Source organism: Rutilus rutilus (genome assembly GCF_951802725.1).
Source record: "Rutilus rutilus genome assembly, chromosome: 21".
NCBI classification, from domain to species: Eukaryota; Metazoa; Chordata; class Actinopteri; order Cypriniformes; family Leuciscidae; genus Rutilus; species Rutilus rutilus.
The window spans coordinates 32,286,021-32,302,350 of NC_140226.1; the positions used below are offsets into that span (position 1 = coordinate 32,286,021).

The 16,330-nt window shown below is 41.3% G+C and overlaps 1 protein-coding gene across 6 annotated transcripts in view; it reads right to left on the bottom strand.

The window, feature by feature from the left end:
• Positions 1-16,330, bottom strand: part of daam2 (dishevelled associated activator of morphogenesis 2) — a 101,052-nt gene that overhangs the window by 73,161 nt on the left and 11,561 nt on the right. For 4 of the 6 annotated variants that reach the window (XM_084393575.1, XM_084393572.1, XM_084393574.1 and 1 more), the window contains exon 1: positions 8,629-8,903. The exons of the other annotated variants lie outside the window; for them this stretch is intronic. The gene's annotated coding sequence lies outside the window, so the exon portion shown is untranslated. Of the gene's footprint in view, positions 1-8,628; positions 8,904-16,330 lie in introns of those variants that run through there. 6 annotated transcript variants of the gene reach the window in all.

Sequence of the window (16,330 nt, forward strand, 5' to 3'; positions counted from 1 at the left end):
CTGAAAAGGCTCGCTTTGCTAATTTATACAGCATATCTTCATTTGATGTGCACTCACAAATAAAGGACACTGCACTGTACATGCACTGTGTTAATGTACTGTGTCGGTTTATATATTGACTTTCAGAGTGTTATCGACCGCGATTATGCATTCTTACATGTCAGCCAATTTGGTGTATGGAGGATGGTGTAATGAATAAATCAAACTTCCCCAGAATCTCACAATCAAGTTCATCTCTGGTCCTCTCATGACTCGAAGGAAACCAGTTCACTTCAGCATTACTTCAGTGGAAACTGATGATTACACTTGTGTATTTTGTATAATTTTGTCCGTAAGTGCATCAACCTTCTGCACCAATTAAGAGATGTTATGTTTTTACATTTTTAAATAAACTAAAATGGCAAATGAACTTGAAAGCCAGTGTTCACCACGCTTTTTCATTGTATGCAAAAGAGCTGTTTTGAGGTCATGATAAATCTTGTTTACCACAGGGAAAAGTCATGCTAACCAGTCTTGCATTGTACAAGGGAGAGTAAAGCATTTTAAATGTGAACATATTGTTCTAAAAACAAATCACGCATAATTATGCATGTAACTTTTATGACTTCATATTAATTGAGAAACTACAAAATCTGTTTTCTATCATTCATAGATATTCCTAGATACTTTCTCTGCTGCCACGAATATTATATCCGTGTCTCATAGCAAGTAGAGTCCCTTCACTGCACCCACGTGAATGATATGCTTTACATCTTTCAACTGATATAAAAACGTAGGCTTTCTCTACCGTTTTTGTTTAAGTCTGTGCAATTTCAAACAGAAAGCAATTCTGTATTTATACACACTAAAAGAGATTTTAAGAGGTTGTGTTTTTTGTTGTGCAAAATGGCATTGCAGCTCACTTCAAAAACATGATTGTTTTAATGAGTTCTATAAAATGCATTTATTTCCATTGAAGTGAATGCTTTAAGATCAAATAAAATCAAATCACATTTTATTTATAAAGCACATTTAAAATCAACCTTGGTTGGCCAAAGTGCTGTACAGAAAAGTAAGAGAAAAAAACAAAACACAAACAAAACAGAGCAAGAAACGTAAAAGTTACAGTAGATTAAAAACACAAGAGGAAAAAAATGCATTTAAATTCAGCTAATGAAGCTGTTCCACCGCGAAAGCTCGATCACCCCTGCATTGTAAGCGAGATCGTGGGACGGAAGATGGCATGAGCACGGTTTGTTAACGATGTTACCATGTGAAATCATGTTAAAATCTATCTTAAAGTGTCAAATGCATCACACCAGATATTGAGAAAGCAACATATTGTAATAATTGGTGCAACATTTATTAAGAATGTGACCAACATGTTTTCTTTGCTGCTTTATAGTTTGCATCTGGGACAATGGCACTATAATGGGAAAATGGTCAATATAGCATTCAGGTCATTGACTGCTGTTGTGTGTCAATTGTGTGTCTTTTGGCACGTGTGTATGTGTGCGTGCAGAGGGGAGTTGAATATGGAAGGACAGAGGGCATTGCATAAATAACAGGGCTAAAGTATTGGCTGGCTGCATGCAAACATGGGTTGATTTATCTCATCTGCTTTGACTCACATAATCGCATGCCTGCCATGCATAGACAGACATTTTAATACAACACATGTGCACCAACCGTCTTACTAAAACTACACATAGTTATGTAGATTATATTCAAAACTGATAGATGACCATATTTCAAGCCAATGAAAAACATAACTTAGAACAAGGGGACTGGAGAGGATAAATCTATGAAGGGGAAGGAGTATTTACATGCCATGTATGCATTTGGCAGACGCTTTTATACAAAAGTGACTTATACTGCATGGAAGGCAGACTCAACTTAACTTACTGTTTGAGTTACAGGATTACAGAAAGGTCTTTGACCAGTGGCATGATCTGAGTTGTCAAGGCAAAGTATATCACATCTATGAAGGAGGACCTTTAAGTGCCTACGTGCAACAGAGATGATGCCGGGCAAACCCAACCCGTCCTATCTCTCCTCTATTCTCTCCAAATCACTTCCTCTCTCTCCTCTCGTAAGATAAGAGAGAGACTACAGCCTTTGGGGAAGGAGCAATCAAAAATTTCACAGTAAAAACCTGAGCCAAGCTGTTACCCATAGCTGAAACAGTTGCCTGCTTCCAATTCTGTTTGAAGCTTTCTAAAATACATGCAAAAGCATGCTAGATATGACTTAGGCTAAATAAATTAATGAACATAGAGGCAAGAATGCTTTGTGAATGGTCCCTAAAATGTTGTTAATGACAAAATATTTTATCATTTTTTTGTAATAGTTCATTCTGTGTACATGTTTTTGCCACCTCTAATCACTGTGTGTCAATGCATCTTTTGTGATATGTACGTAGCTTCAACACACTGCCGCTAATTAAATCACTGCAAACATCTCACAGCTTCTGACATTCAAATTTACATCCAAACTACTTGACATCATTGTTGTTGAATTGAAATGGGTCGGACTCGGCTCCTCGGACCGAGAGTAACATTAATAATCATGTTGTTATCCGATATTGTTTAAAGCAGGGTTTCTCAAACTCGGTCCTGGAGGGCCACTGTCCTGCACAGTTTAGCTCCAACCCTGATCAAACACACTTGAGCAAGCTAATCAATGTCTTCAGGATCACCAGAAACTCACAGCTAGGTGTGTTTGATCAGGGTTGGAGCTAAACTGTGCAGGACAGTGGCCCTCCAGGACCGAGTTTGAGAAACCCTGGTTTAAAGCATAAAACACAATTATTGGGGAAATTGACATTTTAATTAGATTTAAAGAACCATAACCTTTTTAGGGCTGAGGATCAGTACAGATTTCCTGACTAGATTTTGTTTCACAAGTCCTTGACTCAATATGGTACCGATTAATTTGGCTATTTTTCAGTTGTGTGAACAGTTACTCTGTCAACTGCACACAGAACTTTCAACATTGACATTAACATCCACCCCTCTTGCACTTTTGTTTTCTTGCAGATGATGACAACCCAACAAACAACTGGCCCTTTGCTAATACAGCTTCTGAATGTGCCTTTCTGAAAGTTTAAACAATTCTGCTAAACTACTAGAAAAGCAAGGATCCGCAAAGAATGTTGATAAACCCTGTTTCATACATTCTCTCTCATAAATTCAAACCATGTCAACATCTGCTTCTGGTCATTGTGAATTCATTCCCTTTAACAAGAATTCTTACGATTAAAACAGAGGACTACAAATTGCAATGCGTCAGTTTGACAGTGCAGTTTACAACGCAGCTGTCGTGTTTCTCTCCTTTAACGAAGACTTCAGAGAGCATTATAGAAATCAGAGGTCAAGGATGTGATGGATTTACATTTAGAGTGGAAAATTCTAGGCTTAAATGCCCACACTGAAAAGTATTCACATAAACACAGTCCGCTGAGAGAAAATTGAATGTGTATCAGTGTGTTGGATACATGCATTCGCTTAAAGTGACAGCAGCCTTATATACCTGCTGATCAAACAACAAACGAATATGAGAATCTGCTTGATTGAATAATCCTATGGTTTTAATACGGATCAATGTATCTTTAATTCATACAGTGACGACTATGTAGTGTTATATTTTCACATTTGATTATTCAATTTCTGTAGTATTTCTTACTTGCATACTACTAGTCTGTACCTGAATAAATGAATGCCATCAATTTGATCTGATATCTTTCCTGTATTGTATTTGTCCTATTATTTGTAATTTGCATTTTTTGTTAAAATTTTTAAATATCCAAATAAAATAACTATATTGAGATGTTGTTATCGTGAGTCTAATCGCTCACCCCAAAACCATAGGTGTTGATCATGCTCTCAAATAGACATCAAATGTGTGATTTATTTTGCGACAAGTGAACTTTTTTTTCACCATTGTAGTTTGATGCAGTAATAATTAACATTTTTGTCTTGTCCCTTTTATCAATATCATACAAAGACGTTACACAAACATACCAGTGTGCGTTTACATTGAAGTCTTAAAATAGACATTGAGTTTTTAAATCAGGGGTTAGAGTGGCCTATAATTTCTAAATGATGACAGTTTTGAACCTCAGGAAACATGAGACAAAAAGAAAATGACGTTCATGACCCCTTTAATGTCCTTATGTACATTCACAGTTCTCTCCATATGTCGCTTCGTTCCACTCATGTGAAAAGCCATTTGCTTCAAACCATGTCAACATCTGCTTCTGGTCATTGTGAATTCATTCCCTTTAACAAGAATTCTTACGATTAAAACAGAGGACTACAAATTGCAATGCGTCAGTTTCACAGTGCACGTTTACAACGCAGCTGTCGTGTTTCTCTCCTTTAACGAAGACTTCAGAGAGCATTATAGAAATCAGAGGTCAAGGATGTGATGGATTTACAATTAGAGTAGAAAATTCATCCAAGCTTCACTGTCTGAAGGAGTAAAATGACAAACATAGTGTGTTCTCCATTTTTAACACGGACTTTTGCAGAGTAATGCAGTGTTTACACAAAAACACATGATGCATGAAGGAATTTGCTTAATGCCAGAAGAGAACTGAACTCCAGAGTTTCTCCCAAGGTTCTTTTTTTCCCACTTCTGTCCACTGATGAAGTTTTGGCTCCACGCTACTGTCAGCATTGACTTGCTCATTTGGGGCTTAAAAGACAAACAATATTCAGAAAATGTTATCGACCTGACTGTATGGCAAAAACTTGACCTGAAATGATATGGATAAATGATCTGCTTTTGTAATCATTTTCTCATTGATGAACTTCGCAACATTGACACAGTTATTGAACTGAACTGAATCAACTTGTTACCGTTGCAGTTTACATTTCATATTTCAACAGGACATCTTGCTTTATTATTATCTATTATGAATATCTTCAACTTCAACAACGTAAGGGCAGATCCCTCAAGCGCAGCTGATGCCACTTTGAAGTGACGCTTTTGTGATCAAGAATATTCCAGTTTGAATTAGGATTTACTTCGATTCCTCCGTCCTCATTTTCTTTCGCTTCCTCGCATACTAACAGGGATGGAGATCAGACGCAAAGAAAGAAAGCAAAGAAAGGAAACGAGAATGCACAAATAAGAAATGAGACACACACCTAGTTGCTTTGTCAGCCGTTTTGAATTAATCTTTTGACTGAATGATTCAATGACTTACTCAGTAAGACAATGATTTGCCGCCATCTACTGGTGGTTTTAGTTTCATATTTAAAAGTATCATTTTATTTAAGCTGAGGGGGCAGAGAGAGTGACGAAGATTAAATGCAGTTTTTTTTATGTTTGGTCGTGATTGTAGCAATAGTTCAAAAGAGATAGAATGTGTGGATAGTGGTAGATAGAATTCGTTTATGGACTATTAATCATTAGGCATTGCACAATGTCTTTCTTTCTAATGGGGTTTCTTTGAAACGGGCCTCCGAATTGCACAGGCTGTCTCTGGTGCTATATAAATAAATGGGACTTGACTTGACTTGACTAAAAAGTATGGTACACACTCTTCTTTGGTCTACCATGGTAAAATACAAAATTCCTAATATTTCGAGCTGTGCAATTAATTCAAAACATGATCATGGTTGAAAGAGACTATTATATTCCAAGCAGTTTTACATGTTAACTCGATAAATTTAGAAGTGAAAAGTTGCCAACTAAACCTGGTGGCGTAAATTATTCACCCTGACTTAATCATTCCCTCAAGTCTTCCAATAATATCCAGAACACTTTTCCAGATCTTTAGCGTTCCACACTCCAGGTTTCCCGGTGGTATCTGTCCTTAAACGCCTTGCAATAAACAAGCTGTTTATAAAGTCAGCCTGCCAGAAACAGTGCAGATGTTTACACTATATGGGCATGAAGTGGAATTCAGGACACTCTCAAGCATGTTGTCCCACTGAGACACTTCTTCCCAAGCAGCCGTTTCTGAGACTCCCACAAATAGATCATTGACTGATCTGAACTGGACACTATTTATACCCAGAGTTACTGGTTAGTTGTTAGATGTTTAACATTCCAGTAGACTGCACAGGGCATTTCCCATATGTCACTGGGGCTGTGAGAGAAACCTGATCACACAGTGCCCCACATCAAACACCTGGGCATCCTGTAGTGTGGACATAAAAACTGTTTTCTTATTTAGCACACTTTCAATTCTGTAAAAGCATTAAGGCAAGTAATGTGTGCGAAGCGATCGAAAGCCAACACAGAATGTGATGATTTGTGACCTCAGTGATTGAACGGTCAAATACACACTAGGGCTGTCAACGAATATTCTAAATTCGAATATATATTCGAATAGTTTTAAAAAACAGAATTTCGAAGGTGAAAATTAATATTCGAATGTGGAAAAACACGGCCTCGGAGGCGCGAGTGGGCGCGCTGCCTGAGGGGTCAGGGACAGGTCATTTAATTTAAAGTTAAACAGAAACATTACTAAAGTGTAGGCTACTGTACTGACTGAATAGATATTGCATGAATAAGGTAGGTTAGATACAGCAGTTTCATGCACTGCAGGCTTCCACTGGTTTGATTATTTACCGTTTCATGTCATGTTTACCACAGCACAACTCGCTCGGAGCGTTCAATGTCGGTTATACTGTAAAACTTCAATTATTAATGTTAATAATATTTGTTTCAATCACTGAATGAAACCTGCTATATTTGGGACAAGAGTCGCAACCTTAAATTGCTTGCACAAAACTCTTGATCAGCACTCAACATTTGTTTATTGTTGTTGTTCATTTAAACCGTTATGCGCAGAGAGCATGCTAGAGAGAGAAAGAGTGCCCGCGAGTGCGAGTGAGCGAGCGAGCGAGAGTGAGGTCTGCGGTCTTGGCCATGTTCGAATAGTTCGAATATATGTGTTTTTTTTAGAGGGAATATTCGAATTTCATTTTTGAACAATTTTGACATCCCTAATACACACAGAATAAATTCTAGGCCTAAATGCCCGTATTGGCAAGTATTCACATAAACACAGTCCGCTGAGAGAAAATCGAATGTGTATCAGTGTGTTGGATACATGCATTCACTTAAAGTGACAGCAGCCTTATATACCTGCTGATCAGACAACAAACGAAAACGAGAATCTGCTTGATTGAATAATCCTATGGTTTTAATAAGGATCAATGTATCTTTAATTCATATAGTGACGACTATGTAGTGTTATATTTTCACATTTGATTATTCAATTTCTGTAGTATTTCTTACTTGCATACTACTCTTAAATAGTCTGTACCTGAATAAATGAATGCCCTGTCGATTTTATCTGATATCTTTCTTGTATTGTATTTGTCCTATTATTTGTAATTTGCATTTTGTGTTCTTATTTTTAATATCAAAATAAAAGAACTATACTGAGATATAAGTTGTTATCGTGAGTCTAATCGCTCACCCCTAAACCATAGGTGCGCTTAGTTTTGAACCTCAGGAAACATGAGACAAAAAGAAAATGATGTTCATGACCCCTTTAATGTCCTTATGTACATTCACAGTTCTCTCCATATGTCGCTTCGTTCCACTCATGTGAATCGTAAACATGCTGTTCCAGGAAAAGCCATTTGCATGGTTGAAGAACAACAGATAGGATTGAGTGCGGAAGGAGCATCTTTGTGGGAGACTGCACTTAATTGATTTCAAGGTAGTGAGATATGTGTGTGGATGTACTTTATTTTACAGTCCTGTTTTGCATGAACATATGTACTTATTGTAGTAATGACACTAACTAGGTACTTACCCTGAACCTACCCCTAAACCTTAACTTAACCCATGTAGTTACCTTACACTACTCAGTACGGTAACACTTTATTTTAGTGCCCTTGTTACATGTACTTACCATAGTAATAACAGTAACTTGTGCATAATTACAGTACATGCAACTAACCCTCACCCAAGCCCTAATGCTACCCTAACCCTATAGTAAGTACATGTTCTCAATTAATATTACTCAGTACTTAAATATATAATTACACTGTGACAATGACACCTTAAAATAAAGTGTAACCCTCAGTACCTTTGTGGGTAAGTACACTGAAAGTACATTGAAAGAGCAAGTACTGTAAAATAAAGTGCAACCATGCTTGATATAGCCTTTTCCAGATGAGAGAGCCCAACTCTGTCCTTACCATCTCAAAAATGTATGACTGACCAAACACCCTCACAAGGGAACAGACACTGTTCAGAGACACTTTAACAGAAACCAGGAACTTGGGAGATTCACCCAAAGAAATGTCCCAACATCGAGACTTTGTCTGTCATTAGCAGGTTTTATTTTGCTCTGTGTAGATTTATCATATGCTGGAGAAATTATGAATCAGGAGTGGAGTTTTATATAATTCTAGATGAATAACACTTCAATGCTCATCCTTCATTTCTAAACATGCCACCTTTCCCGGATCAAATATGGATGGCGCTGTCACAGGCATGGAAACAGCCGCACACTGTCTTTTTTGACAGACAGCTTACATCTGCCATTTAAACAGTCCTCATATAACCCTCCTTCTTAATTTAAAATGCCTTTAATGCACTAAAGATGAGTATTTGATCTTGTAAAAAGGTCTTTAGCCATAAAATGCACCAGAATGGAAGGATGCAAGTACTCACCCACTTCAGAGACCAGCCCTTTCGGATATACCATCCTTGCCCTACTCACTGTAAGCCAGAATGTTTCCTAGTGCCCTTTAAATCTGTGCATCCCAGTCCTCTCACACACGTTTCTCCTTTTCTTTTATTTGAAACTGTTGTTGAATCTGCGCTTTAAAATGATACTTCCAACCCAGAGCGACCAGAGAGCTACTCCGCCAGAGCCTGGATTTCAGCTGACTGTGCTGGAATCAAAGCTGTTGACATTGCTCCCTCCCTCTCTCACATCGCTCTCTTCTCTCTCTCTCTCTCTCTCTCTCTCTCTCTCTCTCTCTCTCTCTCTCTCTCTCTCTCTCTCTCTCTCTCTCTCTCTCTCTCTCTCTCTCTCACACATCTCTCTCTCTCTCTCTCTCTCTCTCTCTCTCTCTCTCTCTCTCTCACACTCGCTCACTCACTCCCCTCCCTTTCTCCTTCTCTGGAATCTGGGTTTAGCACATGACAGTGTATCTGTAAACCAGCATGAGAAGAGATGGAGTGAGAGGGAATGAGTCTTTTCTACAGCCTTCCAATCTCCACATTCCCAACTCAGGCTGTCAGAGAAATAGGCTGGAGATATGGGAACTATATTCATGTATAGCAACACTGGGATTTAAAAAAAATCTGATGTAAATGGGGTGCACGACCCACCAAATCTCAGCTAAACATGTCAAATTCACACTGTTTCATCCTTATTATGGATGTCAACATTGCAAGTAGATCACTTGTATATGTGACTAAATTTCGCTCTAGGCAACTCAATGTCTATCGTTAGATATTGGCTAATAAATTGTTAGATTTCACTCGCCAGTGATTGAGTTAGAGGACAAATTCCAAACGACGTTTCCCTTCAGGAAAAGGCGTTGCAAACGAAAGTGAACAACTGAATCCCTTCACGAAGGGCCCTTCCACAAGTCCGTTAGCGAAGGGAACATGGGATGGTTATTTCGAGGAAGTAATTGAATCGTTTCTGGTCATGTGACCCAGGGTGACAAGTCCTCGCAATTCATTTTAATCTAGATATGGCAGGAGAGTTGGAGTTGACATATAAACAGAATAATTCAAGTTCAGACATGACAACTTGGCAAACATTTTGTTAATGAAAATAAAAATGTACATAGATTTGGTCTTGGCAGACTAGATCTGCTACACTGCTGCTGCAGAGCAAATATGAATTGCTAAATGCTCAGAGCAAAAAATAAAGGAAACATGTTGCTGCTGCTGCGGCTAGAGAGAGAGAGAAGGAGAGAGGGAGAGAGAGAGGGAGAGAGAGAGGGAGAGAGAGAGGGAGAGCCCCCCCCCCTGCCCAAAAGCAGATCTAGGCAGGTGGTGCTGGGGAGGTGGAGAACTAGTGTCACGATCGCACACACGAAGACAAAAGTAGATCCAATAATGCAGCTTTTATTTAAGGGTAATCCGTATTCGTACATCCAGTCCAGGCAATAGGTCAATATCCATATAAGTAATCCAAAAACAAGAAACAAACAGGAACACGCAAGACTGACCTCAGGAAGTGGTGTGAACTAAACAAGGACTCCATAACAAACACTAACACAGACAGGGTTTTTATACACACAGAAACTAACAATGATAATGGGGAACAGCTGGGTGCAATGAACAGTGATGAGTACAGACAGGATTGTGGGAATTGCAGTTCATGAGTGAGTGACACCGTGAGGGAAGGGGACCTCTAGTGTTTACCCAGGGAACACAAACCAGACACTGTGACATAACCCCCCCTCTACGGAGCGGCTACCAGACGCTCCAAGACAACACTACAAAACAAGAGTCCAGGAGGGAGGTGGAACGGTGGAGGATCAGGGGGAGGGATGGGGGGCCAGGTCCATGAAGGGGAACAGGAACAGGGGGTGACGGCTTAGCCGGCGGCCAGGGCGAAGCAGACGACCCATCGGGCGGCCAGGGCGAAGCAGACGACCCATCGGGCGGCCAGGGCGGAGACGATCCCTCGGGCAGCCACGGCGGAGGCTCAGGAACACACACCGGCTCCGGAACACACACCGGCTCCGGAACACACACCGGCTCCGGATCAGCCGCGCAGGCGACTGGCTCTGGATCAGCCGTGCAGGCGACTGGCTCTGGATCAGCCGTGCAGGCGACTGGCTCTGGATCAGCAGTCTCGGCTGACCGAGATTCTGGCATGATGGCCTGGGGAATTGAAAGCGCTGAGACTCGTGAAACCTTCAGGACATTGATTGCTCGGACAGATCTCAGTGGCGGATCGGCCAGCTTGGACACTAGTCCACTCCATCCCCGGACGAGTTCTACGGACGCAACCGTGCTGGCAGATGGCGCGGTCTGTGGCAGGTCACGCCCCGCAACCGATGGAAACACTGGTTTGGCGGCAGCTATCTTGTCTGGAGACACCGGTGCAAGGTCAGCCCTCCCCCCTGGAGAAACGAGTGGGTCTGACGTAGCCCACCGGTTACGCCTCTCCAGGTAGTCAATGAACTCCCAAAAATCCAGGTTCTCCAGCCCCATCATCTCACATCGGAGTAAAGGGTCATCGAGGCAGTTGTTAAAAAAATCCTTCAGTGCCGCATCATTGTACCCCATACCTCTCGATAAGGTCCAAAATGCCTGCGACAAACTATTCACCGACCGACCCTGCTGCCGTAGGGCCATTAAATTACTGAGTCTTCCCCTCCTCTCCTTCTCAGTAGTGGGAGGAAGGATACGAAACCCCATACTGCTGGATCTTAAATGTGACGGAGTCCTTCTGTCACGATCGCACACACGAAGACAAAAGTAGATCCAATAATGCAGCTTTTATTTAAGGGTAATCCGTATTCGTACATCCAGTCCAGGCAATAGGTCAATATCCATATAAGTAATCCAAAAACAAGAAACAAACAGGAACACGCAAGACTGACCTCAGGAAGTGGTGTGAACTAAACAAGGACTCCGTAACAAACACTAACACAGACAGGGTTTTTATACACACAGAAACTAACAATGATAATGGGGAACAGCTGGGTGCAATGAACAGTGATGAGTACAGACAGGATTGTGGGAATTGCAGTTCATGAGTGAGTGACACCGTGAGGGAAGGGGACCTCTAGTGTTTACCCAGGGAACACAAACCAGACACTGTGACATAACCCCCCCTCTACGGAGCGGCTACCAGACGCTCCAAGACAACACTACAAAACAAAACAAGAGTCCAGGAGGGAGGTGGAACGGTGGAGGATCAGGGGGAGGGATGGGGGGCCAGGTCCATGAAGGGGAACAGGAACAGGAGGTGACGGCTTAGCCGGCGGCCAGGGCGAAGCAGACGACCCATCGGGCGGCCAGGGCAAAGCAGACGACCCATCGGGCGGCCAGGGCGGAGACGATCCCTCGGGCAGCCACGGCGGAGGCTCAGGAACACACACCGGCTCCGGAACACACACCGGCTCCGGAACACACACCGGCTCCGGAACACACACCGGCTCAGGATCAGCCGTGCAGGCGACTGGCTCTGGATCAGCCGTGCAGGCGACTGGCTCTGGATCAGCTGTGCAGGCGACTGGCTCTGGATCAGCAGTCTCGGCTGACCGAGATTCTGGCATGATGGCCTGGGGAATTGAAAGCGCTGAGACTCGTGAAACCTTCAGGATATTGATTGCTCGGACAGATCTCAGTGGCGGATCGGCCAGCTTGGACACTAGTCCACTCCATCCCCGGACGAGTTCTACGGACGCAACCGTGCTGGCAGATGGCGCGGTCTGTGGCAGGTCACGCCCCGCAACCACTGGTTTGGCGGCAGCTAACTTGTCTGGAGACACCGGTGCAAGGTCAGCCCTCCCCCCTGGAGAAACGAGTGGGTCTGACGTAGCCCACCGGTTACGCCTCTCCAGGTAGTCAATGAACTCCCAAAAATCCAGGTTCTCCAGCCCCATCATCTCACATCGGAGTAAAGGGTCATCGAGGCAGTTGTTAAAAAAATCCTTCAGTGCCGTATCATTGTACCCCATACCTCTCGATAAGGTCCAAAATGCCTGCGACAAACTATTCACCGACCGACCCTTCTGCCGTAGGGCCATTAAATTACTGAGTCTTCCCCTCCTCTCCTTCTCAGTAGTGGGAGGAAGAATACGAAACCCCATACTGCTGGATCTTAAATGTGACGGAGTCCTTCTGTCACGATCGCACACACGAAGACAAAAGTAGATCCAATAATGCAGCTTTTATTTAAGGGTAATCTGTATTCGTACATCCAGTCCAGGCAATAGGTCAATATCCATATAAGTAATCCAAAAACAAGAAACAAACAGGAACACGCAAGACTGACCTCAGGAAGTGGTGTGAACTAAACAAGGACTCCGTAACAAACACTAACACAGACAGGGTTTTTATACACACAGAAACTAACAATGATAATGGGGAACAGCTGGGTGCAATGAACAGTGATGAGTACAGACAAGATTGTGGGAATTGCAGTTCATGAGTGAGTGACACCGTGAGGGAAGGGGACCTCTAGTGTTTACCCAGGGAACACAAACCAGACACTGTGACAGCTAGAAAGAGAACTCACATAGCGCACAGTGATAGTGCATTCGTTTGGATGCATCAAGGATATATTGGGACCCTGAATATGTAAAATCAATTGGCTGGAAACATAACATTGACTGAATCAATCTGAATGCAAACAGAGTTTCATGGCTGAACTATTAATTTGTTTCGTTTTAGTGTGATATACACACATATTCGTAATGCATTTCATATTATTTTAAGGCTTAATGTGTTTAATGCTTAACTTACAAAGTTAAGAGCAGATACACACACACACACACACACACACACATATAAAGCATATTTTAAGTTCATTATAAATACATTTATTTGTATCATATTAACAGCAATCATAAGATATTCCTTCTCGCTGCCTGTTTTGTCGAGGTAGCGTTCCATGTGAAGCTAATGAGGAAATTGCGTGGTCTTTCATTGATCCCTTCACCAAGTGCGTTCCAAACAGCTTCATTATGACACACAAGTGCCCTGCTCCCTCCAAAGTCCCCACTTCAAGGGCTCTGCGTGAGTAGTGAGGAGTGAGTAGGGGATAGGGATGCTCACTTACGATTGGAATTTGCCCGGAGGTTAAGAATAAGTTCAGCACAGATATATTTTCACTGTGTATTGTGTCCTGACCGCTTTAGGGCGCATACAGAACACTCTGACTGAACATTTGACAGGAAAGAATGTGTACACTCATTTAAGAGGGTGTGGAAAGAGCCATTCTAAATTTTAAATATAGTCGCAAACGGCACTAACAACTCATGTAGACAATACAGTGATGCAATGGCCATGTCTCTTTTCAAATGCGGTAAAAGTCCTTAAGTGTCTCGTTATAGAAGTATTAGTCTATGTATTTTATTAAAAGACAATTCTGTCTCTTTGTTTTAATTAGACGGCAATACATTTAGTTAAGCAAATGTTTTCGATAGCATTAGGAAGGATAAATATACATATTAAATGATCTATAACCATTTTTGGAAATTGCAGACGTCTTTGCAAACTGATTATATTTAACTATAATGGATTTTTATGCATTTTATGACTACAAATCACTGTTGAACCATTACACAGATTTTAAAGGAGAACTCTGCAACTCTAGCGAACTCTAGTCACTTCTTCGCTGATTTTCCCTTTTGTTGTCGCATGTTTTCCCCATGAGCTCCCCCTACAGCTGTGGGGGGCGTATATTTCACAACACAGTCGTAAAAAACTCACTTGCGGCGCCTCCTCCCCCTCTCTACCGCTGCTCATGTGCGTTTGTTTTGATCGGAGCAAGCCAACTGTATCGTGTGGAGCTATGTCTACCGAGGTGGGTAATCTGGTAATACATCATACATGCGTGGGTGTTTATGTCGAATTGCCGTAAAGCAATTTGTGTTTCGCGCTCGTTCTCGTTCTAGTTCTCGCTTCTCACGAGACTTCCAATTTCTATCTTGCCGGGACGGTAGTCCCCAAGTTGCAAGGTTGGTTTTCCGCCTGGGAATGTTGGGTGAGCGGGGGAAGTCACCAATATCACCAGAACAGGTTGTTTAACCATCCAAATGATTTCTAGACAGTTTTATTAAGTTAAAAAAGTTACCAAGTTCTCCTTTAATCGATGACACCTAAAGAGATTTCTTATCCTGTGGCTCTCTCTGGTGGACAATCCTCAAGCACAAAGAACTGGATGAAATATTCTGAATGATCTAAATCACAGACTGACTCGTGATGCAGTCTGGAATCATAATCAATCACACCATGGTGGTTTGTTTGGCCAGAGGAGACCAAATCCTCACCAAATCATGTAGGCCTATTCATGAAATTTTGGTATCGTGACAAACATTAGCTCTTTCTTTAAACACGTTGCATTTAAACTCCACAGAATTCACCAACATGACTCTGCACCAACTTCCTTCAAAATGAAACAAACCCTCACTTCCTGTTTATCTTACAGAATAACAAAATTTCCACAGTGTCATTGTCTCAAGAGATTCAAACCATTCAAGAGTTCAGTTTCAAGCCTAAAATAACACCAGTTAACCACACTGAAAATGCTTTGTGGCATTCACAATTATAATACTATTCAACTATTGTGATATATGCATGTAGTTTAGAAAACATAAGTTCGTTTCATATCTCACACAGTTTTACATGCCTCTTGCTCCTCAGAGGCTTGGAAATCCATCAACTCTCTTCTGCGATTCAAAGCTACACATTGCTCTCATTTTAGACAGTCCGACTGTCACTGTAGAAAGGTCAGCGTATAAAATAAAACCCTTAACCGTCAGTGAACGCACTTTGATTTGAATAGCCACTGACATGCTGACTATCAGAAACAGTTTGAGAAGACTCCAGGTGCATCATGTTTGATATTTTTTAGATAGATTTTATTTGTCCTCGAGAGGAAATTTGTTTCCACCGTAGATAACACACATAACATATTAAGAACATAAACATATAAAAAAACAACAACAAAAAAACAAGAGAGCATACATGACGTATCAATGGCCGATTTCCTATGTATTTAGAGCTCGTATAGATACAGGAACAAAACTCTTACTAAACTTGGCCTTTCTACACATCGGTAACCTATACCTACGGCCAGAAGGCAGAAGGATAAAATATTTGTAAAGTGGTTTGTAAAGATTTTTTGTGCCTTTCGCAACGTGAATGTCGAGACACTATCCGATAAATTAGGGGTAGGGATACCAATAATTTTACTTGCTAAATGAGTTATCTTTAAAAATGTGTTCTTGTTGGTAACTGTAAGCATATGAAAAAACAAAACAAATGGCTACTAGCTCAATAATACTGATCCATATCCTATATCCTACTACTAGCATGTGTTCTGTTAACCTTTACAGTTGTATATGTCTTATTATTTTCCATTATTAAATTGATTAATTATACAAATATACTGGCAACCCTACACTCTAGATATTGGCATTAGAAAAAACTGACAGGGAACCACTATGCCCAATGCTATGCACTAAAAGTTCCAAATAGGTTAATGCTGAGGGATTCTGTAATGTAGAGAAAAAAGTTCAGTATGAAGAAGCGTGCGTGCGTGTGTGTGTGTGTGTGTGTGGACCTGGCATCTCTGAGCAGAAGCAAACTTTCAGTAAAGGATACGAGTAGCGGTTGAGAGGAGAGAGACAGAGTCACAGAGGGTGAATAACAGTGAGAGAGACTG